Below are 18,642 nucleotides of genomic sequence, written 5' to 3' on the forward strand. Positions count from 1 at the left end.
GTCTAAAGTTTTACATATGTCTCCTTTTTCCCCAATTGGCCCCCTCCCCATCCCTTCCCAGCCTGGGCAAGCCCCCACCACCTCAGTGTCTGTGTCCATTGGTTATACTAATATGCATGCATACAAGTCCTTTGGTTGCTCTCTAACTCCCCCTCCCCTACCATTTGTCTCTAGATCGATCTATTCTTGTTCAACAAATTATGTTGATCATTTTATCCCACATATGAGTGAGATCATGTGATATTTATCTTTCTCTGACTGGCTTATTTTGCTTAGCATAATGCTCTCCAGTTCCATCCATGCTGTTGCAAATGGTAAAAGTTCCTTCTTTTTAATAGCGGCATAGTATTCCATTGTGTAGATGTACTGCCGGAAGCCAGTTCCAGCATGTCATAATTGCAAGAGTTTCATCAAAAGGTTGATGGAACTTGGGGACTCAACAAGGGCTGAGTCATATATGTTATTGCCTGTTGGAATGGCTAAAGGCATTTCACCCAAACCTGAATAGGATGATTATTTGCTGCCGGACAGCTCAGGGCATCTTAAGCTACATGTTATTGCCTCCTGTTGGCCAAACACCTGAACAGCCATAGGCTATTCCTCAATCTGACAATGCTTCTGTACTAAACCCTTCCCTTTGAAGTGTATCTCCACCTTGCCTTAGGACAATTTGTGTTAATAAAAAGCAAGGGGTCCTGAGACAAGGAGAACTTAGCCCCTTTAGCTGGGATCCTCTGACCCCCAATGCCTTTCAAAATTAGCTTTCGTCTTTGGACTCTTACTTAATCTATGCACAACCTTCTCCAGATTTCGGAACCCTTCTAGATGCCGGATCAAGACCCACCGGCGTTAAATGTCGCCCAACGTCCGGCAATGTACCACAGTTTTTTAATCCACTCATCTGCTGTTCTTTGATGAGGCTGAGATAAGCCAGGCAATTCCATCTAAAGAGGTTTGTTTCTCCTTTCCTAAGTTTACCTGCAGAAAAGCAGTAACCGTAATTGCAATAACTACTAGCATTAGCATAGTTTTTCTATAGTTTACAAAGTGTTTCAAAGTCAATTTCACCCTCTATTGTATTATCTGAGTAAAATTAAAATGGAATTGCAATAAAATAAAATTAACTGATAATCTGTGATTCTCTGGAATGCTGCAAATGCAGACAATAATTGCTAGCTCTGTACTGATTCTGCTGAATCAATGAATTCTTTGGAAACAACTTCTAACCCTTCTCGTCAAAGGTAGCTGAGCCATGCTTGAAGAAACTAAGAGTTTATTTTCTCCAAAGAAATGTTGAATTTTTTTAGTTGACCTCCCCAGCTAGGCTAAAGAGCTGAGATTAGACTAAAGGCTAAAAACATCTTCCTTCTCTGTGAATAGGATCCCTCTGGCTGTTTACCAAAGCTTTATAAATTCTTCTTGAATTACATTTGGAGTGGGCATCTTCACCTTTCAGCTGAAGAACTGACTTCACCTTGTCTTCACGTGATGCTAGAGGATTCAGCCAGCCAGACATTCACAATGGATTTTCATCTCTGGGATTTTTTGTTGCCTATTCAAAAGTTTTTCCACTAAACAACGGGTGCCCATGTCCTTCCTAGATTTATATTGTGCACTAGCCTCCCTCTTCTTGGTTAAGCAAACTTTTTCACTTTAATTTCACTTTCTTGGTTTTGTGACGTTTTTCTTTCTATCTGGTTGTTAACCAACTCCAACTCTGTAGTCTTGAAGAGTATCTTTTATACTCGTTCAGTTAATGCCAAGTAAAAAAATCAACAGGCAATAAGGTCATCTTTCAAACAATTAAAAGCATGTAGATTCTTCAGAGTCTATATATATATATATATATATATATATATATATATATATAGAGAGAGAGAGAGAGAGAGAGAGAGAGAGAGAGAGAGAGAACCCTAAGTGACTGGAACCACCAGAATGACTGGTGGCTATGACACACACTGACCACCAGGGGGCAGACGCTCAACACAGGAGATGCCTCCTGGTGATCAGTGCACTCCTACATCCAACCTCCCCTGGCTGGCCAACCTCCTGCGGTTCCTCCCCCCTGGCCGGCAGGCCCCAATCACCCAATCGGGGCCATACCCTGGGCTGGGATGAGGAACCAGGAGTGGGTGGTGGAGAACAGCAGCCCTTTCCCAGAGAGGCCGAGGACCAGCTCCCTCCTCGGGGCTGGCCGCCAACCTCCCATGACCTGTCCTTCCCCCTGGCTGGCAGGCCCCGATTGGCCCACTGCCCACCCGCCGCAGTGGCAGCGTGGCAGTGAGGGAAGGAGGAGGGGGGGAGGCGGGGAATCATGTTGTGGTGGGGCGCCCACAATGGCGGCGGCGGCAGCATCCTGCATCCATTCCTTCTGCGCCCAGCCTGGCAACCATTGCCTCCTCTCTAGCCTGGCCCTGATCAGCCTGGCCCCGATCAGCCTGGCCCCGATCAGCCCTGATCGCTGACCAGGCCTAGGGACCCCACCCATACATGAATTTCGTGCACCAGACCTCTAGTTTTATTATAAATAAATCTGGGATATTTCTTCAGTGCCTTCCTCCATCTGTTGGATTCAAAGAACTGGTGATGCAATGATTAGTTAGACATGATCTCAGCCCTTGAGGAGGTGACATTTGAGAGATAGTTGCACAAACCAGCAATTGCAATACAGTGTGCTCATTGCCATAGCAAAGCTGTGGACAAAGTGCCTTGAAATCCTGAATAGAAAACCGAAGAATTTGGAATACAATAAAGATGTGAGTTTAGAAAAGAAAGAAGGTAAATATGATGTAAGCAACAAGCGCTGGAGATTCAGACATACATGCAGAAAACTTTTACTGAACTCCCACCAGAGGCAAGAGATTATCCTAGGCCCAAAACACCATTAGAGTAAATAAGGGTTCCATGTATCTTGTGCTCTACTAAGGAAGACAATTTTTTAATGAGATGAAACTTATGAATAAGGATTTTTTTTTGTAATTTCTTTTCCTTAGTTGCTGATGAGAAACTAAGTGAGGGTAGAGTAGAATCACGGCTTAGGGAAGATAATTCTAAACAGAGAAAGCCATGCAATTGAATTCTTATTTTGTAAACCATCTCACCGGGAAGAACAATCTCCAAACCAGAAAGGTTAAAACAAATACTGATTGAAAGGAACTGAAGCCCAATATTAAAGGGAAGTGATGCTCTGTCTAGCTATTTAAGTGAATCCAGCGTTCAAATCCAGATGAATTACCTTCAGGCATCCATGATTTAAGAAGTCATGAAGAATGAAAAAGCCTCCAGAAAGTGAGAGAGAGGAAATGTACCAATTTTCCAAGAAGAATGGGGACAAGAGAGGAGAGAGTTTTTATTTCCAGAAATTATAGATCAGCAAATTAGATGTCAATGTTCAGCAAATATTCATTTAGAAATTAAAGCAATAACTGCTTAGGCCATCTGGAACTGCTATTTATTTATTTATTTATTTATTTATTTATTTATTTATCAAGCACTTTTTTAAATATCTACAAAACACAATGCACTATTCTAGGTGCCATTTTATTGCAAACCAGTATTTTTTCCTTTGTTATACAGGCCATAGTTGATCATTTACCTTTAATCCTTTTGGAACATCCTCTGGAGCAAGTAAACAAACCAATCAATATTTTTAGATAAACAGAATCATTTGCATTGAGTGTATTTGTATTTCAGCAAGACATTTGATATTCTCTCAATATATATCCTTGTTAAGAGGGAGAAATGTGGATAAAATGAGTAAAGGAAATCCACAGCTACTTGACGTTCCTGGAGCAATGCCGGACTAGAACAATTGTTCCCAGTATGATGGCTCATCGAAATCACAATCCTAGGAGTGCTTTTTAAATGTCGACTTATTATTTCTACCCCACATACACAAAACCAAACTATCTGATTGGGGGCCAGGAATTAGTTGTTTTAAGTTTCCCAGATATCACCGATGTATCTGGTGCAAATTTTGCATTCAGTAAACCGTGATCTGCAGGAGAGTGTTTAGTGGTCTGCTCCAGGGCTCAGGTAGTGATCCTCTAAGAGTTTATTGGCATAATGACGAAGGCTCAGAGATCATCATTTTTATATCGGCCAATGGCACCAAGTTGAACATGCTAATCTATATACTAAAGCAAAATCAGACTTCAGAAAGATGACTATGAACTGGAAAAATAAAGAATACCAAACAAGATGTAACTTAAACAGCTAAATTTAAGTTCTACACATTGGTTTTCCCCTGAAAAAAAAAATTAGTTGAAAAATACAGGCAACCTGTAATTTAAGAATGAGTGGAAACTACCCTAAGGAGGTTAGGTGACCACTAGCTTCACATGAGCCAGCAATGTGAAATGAATGAATGCTAAAAGCCAGTGAAGTATTTGGCTGCATGAATAACCATCTTCGTTTCTTGCCAAAGAAAAGGAATAGTTGCACTGTGGTTTTCTGCTCAGGCTGCATATGGAGTGTATGTCCAGGAAGAACGGGGCTTCTCAAGGTCAACACCATTGACATTTTGGACAGGATACTTCTGTGTTGTAGGGGCCTGTCTTGTGCATTGTAGGATGTTTAGCAGCATCCTTGGTCTCTACCCACTGGATGCCAGTCGTATCTGCCCCTAGTCATGACAATCAAAAATGTCTGTGGACAGTGCCAGCTGTCCCCTGGGAGGCAAAAATTGCCTCCAGTTGAAAGCCAGTGAGTTAGAGGTACCTCAGCAGAATAGCTGCCCTCACTTTCAAGGGACACTTTGGTGTAGTGGCTGAGAACGTGCATTAAGGAACTTAAAACCAATCCTGACTTTGCTAATTATCTGTATGACCTTAAGCAAGTCACTTAACCCAGCTGTGTGTTGCTCTTCTTATCTATAAAACAGGGATAAAAAAAAAAATACCAGAAGTTAAGTTATTAGGTTGTTGTAAGGATTGAGTTAATTAATATCTATGGCGGCACATGCTTGATGTTATACAAATTAAATTAGTCCACCGGCTTCCTGGTGGAAGCCTCAGAAGACGTCCCTAAATCCTCCCTTTCCTTTCTCCACCCCACATCCTTTCCAGACCAGCACGGTGTGGTCCTACCTGAGAATCATGACTGTAAGCCCAAACAGCAAAGGAGGAGGCAAGAGCAGACAGTGAAGAACAAGGGGAGGAGACAGGAAGGAAAATCAACAACAAAAACCAGACCCTGGAAGGAGAGATTATGGATTAGGAAAACTGAAATGTTTAAAAAGGAAAATAAAACTGTCACAGTAAGCTTTAGAATACCTTCAAGTAAATTAATAGGTGTAACACAACCTGGAAAGAGATGTCAAAATCTGAGGGCTGTGAACCGTTTTATGCTTCAGCATAATTCTCTGCTGCTCCCCTGAGCCTGGCACACAGTAGGCATTCAGAAATACCTGATGGCCCTAGCTGGTTTGGCTCAGGGGATAGAGCGTCAGCCTGCGGACTAAAGGGTCCCAGGATCCATTCCCGTCAAGGGCACATGCCTGGGTTGCAGGCTCAATCCCAGGTAGGGGGCGTGCAGGAGGCAGCCAACCAATAATTCTCTCTCATCATTGATGTTTCTATCTCTCTCTCCCTCTCCCTTTCTCTCTGAAATCAATAAAAAATAACTTAAATTAGTCCACCAAACTGATGTATGAATGAACTATGAGAACCATCACACAGCTGCTCTGTTGAGAAAATAGGGGGTTGGAGACACCCTACTCATAAATCTGGTCATCAATGCCAGTTAAGGAGACCCTTTAAATGTTTCCCCTTAAGTCCTAGTCAAATCTCTACATAATTTTTGTAAGAGTTTCAACAGCTAGATAGGCAAAGGACATTTTGATGAAGCCTGTTTAGTTCTGCAATTACTCATCAGCATTTGGGGGGTGGTCTCGGCTTTTCTGGATAATTCTCAAAAAATTGCATTTATAAACCAGTGTTTTCCTTATAATTTTTACCTTCGTTCTCATTCCACCAAGTTTTTGTCCTTTCTTATGCCAATTCAAGTGAGAAAACACCTGTGAGGTTGTGAAGCCATGTGTGTACCTGGAGATGAGCAAGTGTCGGGTGGGGAAGGCGCAGTACAGGAAGGCATCATGTCACCTTCCCCCTGTCACTGCCATGTTTTGGGAAAAATGTCAGACAGCTGTAAAAGGTGAGGGTGAGGGGATTGGTTAGACTAGAGAATCTCTATAAGCCTTCAGGCCCTAACATTGAGTAAAGCTGAACACGCAGCGTAACCATAATATAGTAAGACTGAGTTTTCCCTTGGATTTATAAGTAACTGGTTCTATGTGCTAGACATGAGCATACCCTGTCCCCACCCTACCTCTCCCTTCAAGGAAGGACCTTGGGGACTGTGACCCTCAGGACAACTTCCAGCGGTCAGCTCCCTGCAGGTCTGCTTCGGCCGCAGAGAGCTGCCACACCCAAGGTCACACCGTTCAGGGGGCAGCCTGCTTCCTTCCAGTGACTGAGCAGGGAAAGGCACAGCCATTTTGGTCCGAAGCAGAACACCCTAACAAACAACACTCGCTCCACATCCGCCTGCCTGGGCTGGTGGAGGCTTTGTCAGGCCTACGCCCAGTTCAATTTCTCCCTCTGCCCAGCCCTGCTTTCCCCCTTCCCTTCACAGGTGTGAAGTCCTAATAAACATCTGTCACCCCAAACTCTTCCAGAAGCATCTGCTTCCAGAGAACCCAAATGAGGACCCCAAAGGATGAGTTTCTAAATTATCTGGAATAAATAAACGGCCTCCCTAGACACCTTTTTAAAGAAAAAATGCTCGCTGGGATAGGTCAGTCTTATTATGTCAGTTTGTGGGGGGAAAAACTGCTTCAAGTTTATGCAGTTCAGTCTTTTAAGGAAGTGACTATGCTCCTCTGTTATGGGCAAAGGACAGACTTTGTGGCTAAGAAGGAAAGGTTGTGAATCAGAGACTCGTGAGCTAGATTTGCCCTCCGTTTTACATCTTTTTGATGCTGGAAAGCAATCAATGCAAATCAGTCAATTCGTGCAAATTGAAGACGGATCTGCTTGTATCTTGTCAAGAACCAAGGTGAAGCTGCCATTGCTGATGAGAGAGCAGCTCAAGGAGAAAAGGGCCATTTTTGAGGCGATGTAAAGGGGCTGGGGGGGGATCTCCACTGCCTCTTTTCCACAGGGAAATCAGCGGTGGGAGCAGGACAACACTCAGAAATTTCTGACTCAAAACCTACCGGGTTGTCCTAAGGTCTCCCCCAAAGAGAGAACCCATGATGACTATCATGACCTTAAGGAAGGTGGGTTCTGGTTTTGTTGCAGTAGAAATAAAGCAAGAATTAAAAAGATCTTTGTATTGCACACAATGATAGGCATCAACCAAACTGCACATCTGTGTGGTTATTCAGTTTAAACACACTTTGGAAAGATTTACTAAATGTGGAGCTGTTGTTACGGCTGCTTTTATAAAATGTTGATTAGGAAAATAATTTCATTTGAATTTAGAGTGATCATCGGTAGCAGACAGTGTCAGATCCTTACCTGCACTTGCACAGAACCAGAGGGGCCTAGGAATTTACTTTCCCCTGGAGCAGCCCTTGACCAATTACTGGCAAACTGTAGCGCATAAAAGTCCAGCCCCCTTGCCTGGAAGTGGGAATGAAAGCTGGTGCCCCTCCCACCCCCAGGGTTAACTTATCCTCCAGCGTTCCCTGAAGGAGCAGGCTGTGGCACTTCGCCTGAAATTGCTCTCTAAATTGGCTCCCACTCCATCCCTGTCTTTCTTCCTCTACTCCATATATAGGGGGAAACATGGATAATAGAAGAAACAAAATTAAGAAAAATGTTGTAATGTTAAATCTTATTTACAAACATCATGATTTTAAAAAATATATATTCCTATCTCTGTCCACTTGAAAGGATCAAAAAGCGATGACAGTTCAGTAGGAACAAAGATATCTATCCCCTAGATCAGTGATGGGCAACCTTTTGAGCTTGGTGTGTCAAACTTTGCCAAAAAACTGAGCATAACTCGGGTAGTGAGTCACTTTGAGGAAAAAACTAACTCCAAGATTCTCGTTGCAAATGTTTCATCCTCAGGAGCAGCAAATGTTTCATCCTCGGCATGCGGCTGCGTGTCATTAGAAATGGCTACGTGTGTCAGTGCTGACACGCGTGTCATAGGTTCGCCATCACTGCCCTAGATCTTGGTTTCTAATTCTCCACTAAAATATATATTGGGTTTCTTCAGGAAAATTAGCTGAGTTTAGGTCTTGGAACAGGAGTATACAAGATGAGACCAGGGCATCTTATCCTGTCAAAAAGCAAGAAAGCTCTAAAAACCAACAGTCATGTCAAAAAGACCCAGAGTCAGCTTGAAGATGCTTCAATTGGCCATTGAAACAAATGCAAACATCAAAAAGAATAATGGCTATAATGGATACAAAGCACTGAATAAACAAGCATCCATGAACCCATAATAAAACTCAAGAAAGCCAGACCAAAAAAAATGGGAGAAAAAGAAAGTTCTTATTTCATAACAAACGCAAAAGTACTGATGGAAATTAGAAAATTATTGCATTGCTACCTCTACTGTCAAAATCGATTTTAGGCAAGGACCCTCAATAGTTATTAAAACCATTGAATGAAAATTTATCCTATGGTACAAAATCTGTCTCCATAGATTACTTACAAATTGCAAAGCAAAAAGTATGCCTTTACAACAGTAGTCACCAGTTTAACTTCCTTCTGTAGTTACTAGCCAACCTTGAGTTTCTAACAGCAGCACAACCTGACCTTGAGGGTCTCATCATCTGATGCTATATAAAATATACCATACATGTGAAATATTCTTGCCCAAAAGGTTTAACCTGAATCTAATCAAGCCTCTAGAAGTAATGTGCAATTTATAGACAATATAGGAAATAGCAGTACAAGTTCCATAATACCATAAGGAAACAATCAGAAAAATCCAGAATTTGTGGCATTTTACATGACAACTAGTCTGGACTCTAAAAGTCAATGCCATGGGGGGGTGGGCCTAACTCTTCTAGATTGAGAGATACTAAATACTCATAACAACTAAATGCTAATTGTGAATCTTGATTACATCTTGATTTAAAAAGTAATATATAAAAGACATTCTTGGGACAACTGCAAAAATTAGACTAGATAACAACAAGTATTATAGCATAGAATATTATAGATATGGACTGTATATAAATATTATAGCACTAGTATTAATTTTAATTTAGATAACAGTATGATGTATGTGTTCTTATTCTTAAAGTGATGCATGCTGAATGTATATAGAAGCAATTTATAATATCTGCATCTTACTTTCAAATGGTACCACCAAAAAGTAGATATAAGAAATATGGTAAAATATTAACAATTATTGAATATAGGTGTAGGGTGTACAGATGTTCACCATACTACTCTTGCAAGTTTTCTGGTGCTTACAATTGTTTTAAATAAAGAGATGGAAAAGAAAACATGGGCTCCATGATAGTAATGAGTTCTTGTCAAGAAGTAGTGCTAACACTCCCCAGCTGGCCATTTTCTTCCTTCTGTAGTTACTATAGAGCTACAATATACCTTTGATGACTAAAGGAACTTAATATTTAGAAGGATGGATGATTTAGGCCTTAACGATAAAGATTTTAGAAAAACTTAATTTTTTCCAGTGGCCTCAAGAGTCATATCATTTTAAAAATGTATGGCTTCCTTTAAACTTGAGCCACTTTCAGATATTCTTTTATTCATTTAATTGGCTTAATTTTAAGCACTTGCTAAGGTTTGAGGCATCATTGGCCTCTTGCCAGTATCAACTGAGGTATTGAATTGTATCTCTGAGCAATCTGCAGTTTCTATAAATACTTGATAAGATCTACTTTCTCTGTTTGAAATTAAAAAACATTTGAACTCTGCTAGAAGAAAAAATATTCTTACTATTCAAGTGGAAAAGTATCTTTACTTATTTGGTTTTCTAGCTTCTACCACTTTTAACATGAAATGAATTCATATTATGCATAGGACCCTGAGTATTACAACTTAACATCTTACAGATAAAAACATAGGCCTGCAGAACTTAAATTATTTGTACAGGGTCACACAGCTGACTAGGGGTAAGATTTTTGACTTCTAGTTAAAATGTAAAGATTTCTATACAGCATTGCTCTACCACTTAACTGTGTGATCTTGAGCAAGTTGCACTAAACTTTGGGGATAACAGTCTTGTTGGATTATTATGAGGGATCCAGGCTCACAAACCCTTCACCCATCTCTGATTTCAGTTGTAGGCGTGATGTACATTTTTGTGGGAATTTCAGTCACCTTGTGTTGAATTTTCTACCTCAAACATCCACTGCCTGTCCTTCCCATACATTGCATTCCTCTTTCTTCCTCCTCATCCAAAGGAAAAAGGAGGGACTCTGAGAAGTCAAGTAAGGTCTGGCCATTTGCATTTTTGAGGTTTATTTTAAAAATCTAAAATAAGTTACAAAAATGATCATATATTAAGTGAGAAAAGAGTTTCAGATGCTACCCAAAAAAAAGCTGGGAGGTGGGGAGGGGAATGTTTAGGATTCCTAAATCTCTGTCCTCTTGTAGATTTAATTATTTCAGAGAGAGGCAGGGGGGAGATGAGTCCTTACATAGGCAGTCTAACCCATCTCCATTCCCATTCATGCTGTGACACAGCTGGCTAAGTAGAAGGAAAGCATAGTAATTCACTGGCAAGTCCTCTTCATAATCAAGTGAGAGGTTGAAAAGAATGGAAGGGGTGATACTGGGAATTCAGGCAGTGTTGTTTTTCAAAATAATACATTGAGAGCCCTCTTATCTGACAAAACTGGGGCTAACTTGTAAGTGAATAAAATGAAAGTCAGTATAAAGAGGGAATCAAATGAAGTGGTGCACTCATTAAAATTGTCGTTTTAACTTAATGCATAAATCCACATGCATTCACCAATCTTCTGATGTAGGACCAAGGCCACTGCTTTTACTATGACAGGGATTGCAATGATCTGACAGCAATATTTGTTAGTGGCTTGCCTTTAGCAAGTGTTTCCAAAGCATTACATTGAACTTTTCAGAGCAATGGTCTTTTTCACAATTAAAATGCTGTGGTTTATACAATATTTAACTAAATTACATAATTCCAATAGCACAAGGACAACTGGTATAAAGAGTTTTGGAAACAAACAACTGATGCCTGGGAAACACAACTCAACTGGCAGGAGCCGAGCAGGCAGAGGTTTTATAATCATCAATGGATGTGGAAATTTATCAAAAGATTTTTGCTGCATTTAATCAAGATCACCATGAAAGAATTCTTATTTAATCAATACAGTGAATTACATTGGTAGAATTTCTGAAGCTAAGCCACTTTTACTTGATCCAACATTTGTAATACAGGATGGGTTTACTTATATCTGCTGCTTAGGATTTTTGCATACTGTTCATAAGTAAAATGGACTTATAGTTATCTTTCCTTGTACTGTCTTTATCTGGCCTAAGATCATACTATGAGTTGGGAAGTTTCCCCCTCTCTTTATTTCTAAAACTTATAATAAGACATTAATTTCTTTTCCTTGAAACTTTGGTAGAACTCTCAGTTAAAGGCATCTTTGTCTAGGGCTTTTTGGGGGCTCTGGGGGAGTAAGGTTGGGGTGACAGTCTTTGATTACTACTTCAAATTCAAATGTTCTTTGTTCTCACACCAATTTTGTAATTTCATGGTTTTTAAAAAAAAAACTAATTTATCTAATGTTTCAAAACATTTTTGTAATCTTTTAAAAAGTCACTTTTGAGGGGAAAAAGACTAGAAGTTATGGCCTCCAAAAAACTTCAGAAGTCCTCTGATATTACAGTCTGTACCCCATTTGGCACTGATCTGCTTCAAGACCCCTCCCTTCATCCTGGCACCCTGAACTCAACGTGGAGAAGGTACTGGAGGAGGGAAGGATGAAGGCCAGCATCTATTGTCAACACCCATTGCCCCAGCCAGGCTTACCTCCACGCTGATGTTATCCAGCTATTAGGATGGCTACTGTTTTGTGGGGGGTTTTGTTTTTGTTTCTTTCGTTTTTTTGTGTGTGTTTTTTTTTTCCTTCTTCATGGTGGCAGTGGAGCCAACCATGAGCTACTCAGGTAAATACTTACTTAAAGATTCACACCTAAAATCCTCTCCCACCCTATCTACTGCCCATGGCAGGTACATTCAACCACTGTAAGTGAGCATGTATTCGTGGCAGGCTCTGTTCAAGATAGCAGGAAACTTCGGTAGGAACAACATACAAAGGAGCCTGCCCTTTTGCAGTTACAGTCTAGTGCAGTGCTGTCCAATAGAAATGTAATGCAAGCCATTGGGTGTAATTTTTTATTTTCTAGTAACCACACTTTTTAAAATAAAAAGAAACAGGTGAATTTAATTTTAATAATGTTATGGGCTCATTTATGCTCCTCCCCCAAATTCAAATGTTCAAATCCTAACCTCTGCCCTTCACAGCATGTATTTGGAAATAAGGCCTATAACGAACTAATTAAATTAAAATAAGGTCATTAGAGTGGGCCCTGTTCCCATATGACTGGCTTCATAAGAAGAGCAGATTAGGACACAGACACACACAGGGAGACAATATGAAGATACAGGGAACATATAGCCATTTACAAGCCAACCAGAGGTGCCCCAGAGTAACCAGCCCTGCTGACCCCTTGATCTTGGACTTGGAGCCTCCAGAACTATGAGAAAATGAATTTCTGTTGCTTAAACTACCCAACCTATAGTACTTTGCTACAGCAGCCCCAGAAAACTAATACATATAATATATTTAGTCCAATATATATAAAACATTATCATCTCAACATGTAAGCATTATAAAAATGAATTAATGAGCTGTTTGACCTTCCCTTTTTTGTATTAAGTCTTGAAAATCTGGGGGCTATTTTACACGAGCAGCACGTCTCATTTCAGACTAGCCACAGCTGTAAGTGCTCAATAGCCACCTGAGGCCAGTAACTGCCATGGTGAACAGTGGAGGTCTAGAGACCAGCCCTCTTCCAGACCACAGCCTGAAGCCCACCCATGCTGCTTGCCTCAGTGCTCCTTGCAGTTTGTATGTGTGCTTGTTTTTCATTCGTCTGCCAGACCCACTTACTTCCCTCTGCTTCTGTAGCATTTTATCGTTGGTTATGGAGAGGGAGCCAGCAACCCAGGCTGAGTTAATCATCTTGTCAGGAATCAGAAGTCTCCAAACAGGATGGGAGGTGTGTGTAGGGGGGCGGGGGAAGACTTTTGAACACACACACACAGTTCTTGGCTGGTCAGTATTCAAATCAAAGAGCATTGTAATGGCTCAGCCATCTCCCTGCTCAGTTTTACACAAGTTTTCCTCTGTAGATAGTTGGGTTTTTCCACAGCTTCAAAAGCAGAGAAATTGAGTAGGACATTCAAAGGTTTCAAATGTGCACTCAGGGCTATGAAAAGAAATAATAGCATAGAACTCCTCCAACTTCCAGGGTCCCCATAGCAAAGACACACTTCTGTGAAAGACCCTACTGAGACACAGATGAATAAGGTAATTCTTGGCCAAAGACAGCTTTATTCCCATCTATTAAAAAGAAGAGCCATTTCATGTATACTTCAAACGTTTCCTTCCCCTTTGTGTTGAACACTGGAGTTTCAGCTTTCGTGTTCACTTCTAAAGTTCTAATTCACTAACATCCTAATGAAAATTCATAATACTCTTTAGAGTATATGTAATCCAGATATCAGCTGGCATTGACCTATTTCTTAGTATCTAATAAAATAGTTTAAAATCTCCACGTTATGGATTGTATAAAAATGCAGTGGCCTTCTTGAGACTTCTGCCCATTTCAGGGGGTGGGGGAACTCCCTAACTGCCATTTCTGCTTCTGCCCCTACTGAGTAGGTATTGAGATGAGGGTCCTTTATCATCCATTCCCATCCAGCTCAACCCTGTTCTGCCCTGGTTGTTCTTGTCCTTAATGTCTCCCCAATGTACCCCTCTAATCAAAATATTTTGAGTGAATAGAAAGCATTATTGAAGGTAATACAGAAATAATTTAAAGTTCAATGATAGAGATTTGTATTGTAAAGGTCCAGTGGCTATTTCCTTAACTTGGGCACCAGCCACTGTTCATATTGTTGCTTCTCTCTCTCCTTCATCCCTCTCCTCTTTTGTCTCTCCCTCTACCCTGAGCTGTATCTACAACCCTGTTTGTTTCTAAGGTACACTACTTCAGCTCTCACAAGTTTGCCTTGCTCCTACAGACCCCCGCACCCTACCCTATGGTTTCACCTGTGCTTCAAGTAGCTTATCAAGGTATTTTTGCTCTTTTAAAAATACCTTTAAGTATACTTCAAAATATCTCAATTGAATCAATTTCAAGATTTGGATTCATCTGTTCTGTGAAATTAAATAATATCTTTTTTTCCCTCTTTCTTCATCCTTCCTTCCACCTCGTACTTTTTCCATCCATTACCTCTCCATTTGGGGTCTTCTATTCTCTCCTTGCCAGAATTCTATTCCTACTTTAAAAATAAGAATGTGCCCTGGCCAGATGGCTCAGTTGGTTGGAACGTTGTCCCATACACCAAAAGTTGAGGGTTTGATTCCCAGTTGGGGTGAGTATGGGAGGCGACTGATCAATGTTTCTTTCTCACATTGATTTCTCTCTCTCTCTCTCTCTCTCTCTCTCTCTCTCTCTCTCTCTCTCATTTCCTCTTACTCTAGAAATCAATGAAAGCATAACCTCAGATGAGGAGAAAGAAAGAAAGAAAGAAAGAAAGAAAGAAAGAAAGAAAGAAAGAAAGAAAGAAAGAAAGAAAGAAAGAAAGAATTATAGAATCTTTTAAGTTTCACTTTCATAGTTCCTTGTTTTCATTTTCTCTGGCTAATAGCCAAATGTGAGCTGATGTTATATTAAGGTGTTTTCTTTTTCAGTGGGTATTAGCATTCTAGCAGAAGAGCTAGGACCTTATCAAGCTGACCAAGGCAAGTAAAAATGCAGGTGTCCTAATCTTAAGCACAAGTTACAGATATCTAAAAACAAGAGCACTCCCTGGGCCTTCCTGCCTTTGGTGGCCATCATTAGGCTTAAACAGAAGGTTGGTCTTCTGATAAATGAGAAATGTGACTTAGAGGAGTTTAACACCAGAAGAAGAAGTAAACAGATAATGTAACTCATTTCCGTCTTGATTAGAATCTCAGCCTCTTAACCAAAGGGCACCTTTGGTTAGGGTGCAGCCCCAATGGTCTCATAATCAAAGAGACTGGTCATGTTTTAGGAGAGGGTCAGGGGGAGAGAGAGGCTTTGCTACAAGGTGTCAGAGTGTGTGAGATGCACCTTAAGAAGTGGGGTTTCATCTTCATAGCACCCCTCCCCAGCAGGCAATTATTTCCCCTTCTTCTTAACTCACGCAGTATCTCTTCATCTATGCCTTACTTTGTATCTCTGCTCAAATGTCATCTTATCAGAGAGCCTTTCCCTGACCAGCCTATGTAAAAAGAATACACTGTCTATTCTCACCTCTCTCTCCATTCTCTGCTTCATTTTTATTCACAGCTCTTACCACTGTTTGACATGACATTTTTTACTTGTCTCCTCAATGCACAGTTAGGAATATGGCTCTCTGAGAAGAGAGACCTTTATTACAACTTTGTTTCTAGTTTGCAAATAGGCTGGCATATAGTAGGCACTCAATAAATATTCATTAAATGGATCAAAAAATCAATCATATTTTTTTCATCTATTTTCTATGTATCCCTCACAAGTACTTGGTTCATGTCCTAGCATTTCTTGGGAACCTAGTAATTATTTTAAAAGGGGAGGAATGAAGAAAAAAAAGGCAGTAAGAAATGAAAGAGGAGAGGAAGAAGAATAGGTGAAAGAAAGGGGGAGGGAAGGAAAAAGGAAGGAGAAGGAAAAACTAAATGGCTAAATAAATGAATAAGTGAACAGGTTCTACATAAGCAACGTATCATCTTGGGAAATTATGGGAAAGACCACAAGCATCATTAAAACTGACTGGTACAAGAAAGAATAGAGGCTTCTTTCCTTGGTATAGCCATTTACTGCAGAGAATCAAGATGCAAGGAAAATTACTGCAGGAGAATGTCATCCTACAGTCTGGCCAAGTGAAATATTAGATGAATTTAGGCACTAGCATTGCTTGGCCAAGAGCCACAGAGCTAATTGTTACTTGTTTGAGTCTCTTAAGATTGCATCATTAAAATTTGTATTCTCAGTACAATGAACAAATAAATGTCTGTGAGCCCCATAATTAAAGGATGGTCTAGCAAATTAAGAAAATTACTTTTTCAAAAAAGAGGAAATTAAGATATGGAATCAGTCCAGGAACTTATTCAACTGCCTCTATATAGGACCAATTCATATTTTCCCCTGACTCTTCAAACATTTTTTGGCCATAAAACCACTCCTCTTCATCCGCATCTGACTCTTATTAGCCAAGCCATGCTAACTAGCCTTCATGTTCCAGCTACTCAACCATTAGGTACATATGAGGATGGGTGGGCTTATTCCCTAATGAATAACCAAAGGGCACTGAACGAGTCCATAAGATAGTAAAGCATAATGACTAAGAGTTCAGGATCTGAGGTCAGATTTCTGGATTCAGATCCTGGATCAGTCTTTTAATTGCTGTGTGACTTTGGACCGCTATTTAGCCTCTTAAGTCTCAGTTCTTATCAGTAAAAATATATAATAATAATGCGTAGATCATATTTGTGTAACAAATATGGTTTATGCCCCAAAAATGTGATATATTCTATATACAAACATGGTGTTGTAATGGTATATTTAGTATAGTTCTTAGCAAAATAATTAGTGCCCAATAAATGTTAGTCCTTTTCTGTCTTGTTTGGATTCATTTTTACTCATTTGACAGATAAATTCCTTAAAGGAAGAAACCATGTCTTCTCTTCTCTTGATAATGATTTGTTTTTACTAATAAAATGTTCTTTTAAAAAAGGTGTGCACTCACTTTAGGGAATCAGCAATCTCCACTTATATTTTGCTAAAGATAGCATCCAGTGTGAAGTCATTGGAAAGACTCATGAGTTTGCAAGTGGTTAGCATGGACCTACGTGGTATTTTCAAGTAATATTTTGTTCCCTATCATTTCTTTTTTTACTCTTGTCTTCCTCTCAACCTTGCTGTCATCTTTGACTTCATTCTTCTACTCCAAAAAGTTACATTGGATATTTGCCACCAAAATCTTCCCAGTTACTTATTGTATAGTCTTATGAAACTCAACCCACATTCTCCCATAAAACACAAAACCTAACTGATGAAGGATAATGTGATTTTCCAAAGTTGGGGGTCTGGTCTCCCCACTCTCCCCACTTCCTGTTGAGTCAAAATGCTGCTCCTTGTATCAGCTGGAATGGAAACAAGCATGGTAGACAACCTGCTCTAGAATACTGAAGCCAGCAGGTGAGAACACAGCACTGACATCTTGACCCTGATCTGCAGTCCTGCTGAGTGACCTTGCCAAGTCAAAGATTGCTTTCTTGTCGTTGTTGAAGCTATAAGGAACCATTCCATTAGTCCCACCAACTTCATCCCATTGATTTGTCCCCCTTTCATGCCCCAGATCCATCAAGAGGGATCACAGTGCTGTAGCAAGAATCTCCAACCCACCATGGTGCCCATTTGCACTATCGCAATTCAGAGGTTTCCCATAGAAAGAGAATTTTTAAAAAGGTTAAGAAAGGAAAGAAAATAACACCTTAATTTTGGACTTCTGGCCCTCACATCTTTTGGAGAATAAATGTTTGTTGTTGTAAAAAAAAGAAAAGAAAAGGAAGGAAGGAAGGAAGGAAGGAAGGAAGGAAGGAAGGAAAGAAAGAAAGAAAAGAAAGGCTAATGGAAGTCTGTACATGTCAAAAAAAAGACTCAAAATGCATTGGAAAATTATAAATCTGAGTATGCAAAAAAAAAATAAGTGCACAGTTACTTTCTAAAGAACAGAATCACATTTGGAGATCACTGCGATAATTCTAATTTCACCATCTGTCAAAAGCTTAAGCCTGTTTTCTTACATAATCAAAACCTGGGTTACAGCTGATATTAATAATACATCTGTATTAACCATAATTGCTTCAAGCTCCATTCTGGCACAATTAAGGATAACCATAATCTTTTAAAAAGTCTATAGTTTATTCTGTTTAAAGCTACTGTTAGAGTTAATGCATTTTTATTTTTCTACTTTCCATTCAATTAATCTGAAATCAAATACACATTTCTTCCGATTGTGTCAACTTTTATCTTTTGTTCCATATATCAAAGCAATAAGTTTGAGTGTCTAGCATATAGGAATAGATTTATGCATTTTTGTTACCAAATCCTATAAAAATTCTTAAAATATGCACAATAGTATCACATGTATGCAAAGGTCATTTGTAAAGTGGCTTCAGCCATCTGGTTTGAAGCTAAGAGCCCATGAGTAATTGAAGACTAAGGAACCTGGCACCAGACGTAGAGGTTGCTACTGGCTACATAGCTGCCCAGTGGTCTTCTATTGCTAGTTTACTGCCAACTAGTCACATCTGCAACCAGGCAAAGTCAGGCTGCCAAAGGGTAGGGGGTCACCATAAAACTATCTCAAAAACATTCT

This window comes from Cnephaeus nilssonii (assembly GCF_951640355.1).
Source record: "Cnephaeus nilssonii genome assembly, chromosome: 4".
Taxonomy (NCBI): domain Eukaryota; kingdom Metazoa; phylum Chordata; class Mammalia; order Chiroptera; family Vespertilionidae; genus Cnephaeus; species Cnephaeus nilssonii.